This window comes from Vespa velutina, chromosome 15 (assembly GCF_912470025.1).
Source record: "Vespa velutina chromosome 15, iVesVel2.1, whole genome shotgun sequence".
NCBI classification, from domain to species: domain Eukaryota; kingdom Metazoa; phylum Arthropoda; class Insecta; order Hymenoptera; family Vespidae; genus Vespa; species Vespa velutina.
Genome location: NC_062202.1, coordinates 1,169,577 through 1,172,076, shown reverse-complemented (window position 1 = coordinate 1,172,076; position 2,500 = coordinate 1,169,577). Strand labels below are relative to the sequence as shown.

General features: G+C 34.0%; 1 protein-coding gene across 1 annotated transcript in view; it reads left to right on the top strand.

Moving 5' to 3' along the window:
- LOC124954562 (pleckstrin homology-like domain family B member 1) overlaps positions 1–2,500 on the top strand; it is a 45,934-nt gene that overhangs the window by 25,020 nt on the left and 18,414 nt on the right. The gene's annotated exons all lie outside the window — the stretch shown is intronic.

Genomic DNA, 2,500 nt, shown 5'->3' with positions numbered 1-2,500 from the left:
TTTCTCTTATGCGACAAACGATCTATATATATTCGAAGGATCGATATTAAAACAAAAAACAAAAAACAAAAAAAAAAAAGAGAGAGAAAAGAAAATAGAATAAAAATTAGGATTGACGTAAACGAAATAATTATGCAATAATGATATTAATTTTCATCGTATAATTTTTGTACAAAAGTGATAAAAGTGTTTCTCGTTAAAATCGTTTATAAAAAGTTTTCGTAATATCGATAAAACAATGATTAAACTAAAGAGCTATCTTCTTTCGAGGATAGGGGGATGATGATAATGTCTAAGGAAAACGATCCCTCGTTTTCTAAAGAGTCTCAATGACGCTGCACATAAAGAAAATGAAATTCCATAGTGTTCCTCGATTGACCGTCCATATCTCACTTCGGAAGGCGTGTCGTCTAGAGATAAATTCTATCGATAGGAGGAGAATCATCTATTCGAGGGGGGAAAGAATCGCGAGAAACGAGAGATGTGATATCATCTCAACCAGAAAAGAAACTAAAGAATGAGAGGGTGAAAGGGTGTTAGAAAAAAATACACATATAATAGCGCCGGCAGATAAGATTACCTTTCATAATCGTTCGTGGACTTTAATGCTCACGCACGAGTTGCACTTTTTTATTTTTATTTTTATTTTTATTTTTATTTCTTTTTCCTTTCCTTTTTTTTCTTTTTTTTTTTTTTTTGCCTATCACGGATATAATTGCAATAAAAATCCTGATCTGCGAGTCTAGTTTGTAAATATGATGTCATCGGAAAGTGACATCATACGAGATATTACTTGTGTATTCTTTTACGAATAAAAATATGCCAATATTATTAATAATAATAATAATAATAATAATAATAATAATAATAATAATAATAATAATAATAATAATAATAATAATAATAATAATAATAAACTTGAATGGTTTTTAATTTATCTGTTTAATAATTTTTTTTCCACAGATTTTCACGAACATTGATTTAATTCGAAATATTCTAATCTTCTTTAATTTATAAACGTGTAATATTTTCAAGGACAGATAAGTAATGATCGAGAAAGAGAGAGAGAGAGAGAGAGAGAGAGAGAGAGAGAGAGAGAGAGACCAATGAAATTTTCATTGAGCAAAATTAATTAGGTACTATCAGGAAGATTACACTTAGAAGGGAGAAGATTTGATTAAGGTGAAATTTTCGAGGGGACGATGGGGAGCAATTTGTTAATCGAATTTTTCAGTTCGCCGCTAATATAACGAATGGTGAATTGTTATATTTTGTAAAATGCGATTAAACTCGTTAACTTGATCGTCTAGCATAACCAACCATAGCATAACATAGCATAGCATAGCTTATTCATACCGTCTTCCCTTTTCGTTCGTGCTCGACTACATATTCCTGAAATAATCAGGCTTGCTAGAAAGGCCGTGCGTTGCTCGTCGGAGTTCGTCTCATCGTTGAAATATTCCCTTTTAAAAATACATCGTGTAAGACGTTACGCTTTCGTCGTCTAGTCGTCGTATACTACTACGACGCATTCACGTCGAACGTCAAAAAGCCGGAAGGAAGTTCGTGTCGAGAAGAAGGAGTAAAAAAAGATTCCAAAGAATCATTTTCGACGTCAATTTTATTTAAGTCGAATATTAAAAATTTTACGAGAAATATCGATATATATTTTTGATTGATGATGTATCGAAATATCGATAATAAGTTTGATTGATCAGTTCAAAATAACAAAAATCGGATACAATACAATAGAAACAATCTGGCATATAGTAATTAATTTCAAAATTAATATATCAAGTAATTAATTAATAATACAAAGGGTATATAAGAAAGGAAGGAAGATAGTAGCATTTAAAATATCGTCCACGAAGAAGAATACAAACGAATCTCATGATCTAGTAAAATATGTAGCATCCGGAAAAAAAGAAAAAGAAGAAAAAAAGAGAGAAAGATAATGAGATAGGAATCATAGAGAAAGAGAGAGAAAGTGAGGTGTTAGAGTTAAAAGGAGAGAGGGCGCTTTATGCAGCGCGCCATTTCTGAAAGAGCGTTCTTCGACGCACGTGCGTTTTCATGCGCCCGTATAAATTGCTCGCACGGAGGGTATATAAATGGCGTAAAGACGCTTCTCCGGCCAGAAATGAAGGGAAGAAGCGGAAGAAGGAGGAGGAGAAGAAGAAGAAGAAGAAGAAGAAGAAGAAGAAGAAGAAAATGGAGGATGAAGAAGAGAAAGAGGAGGAGGGGGAGATGGGAGTTGGGGGAGGGGGAGGAGGTAGTAGTGGTAGTGGAGAAACGGAGGACACTAACCCAGCAAGAGGAGACCATGCTGGCTCATAAGTGCATGCCTCTTTCTCTCTCTTTCTTTCTCTTTCTCTTGCTCTTTCTTCAAGTTGTACAGCAGTACTTAAATATAGTCGCTTCGTGGAGAGCAGGGCACTCGCAATATAAATTATTGCATGAGTCAATCCTCAAAGTGCGCTCTTTCTTCCTCTTTTACCTC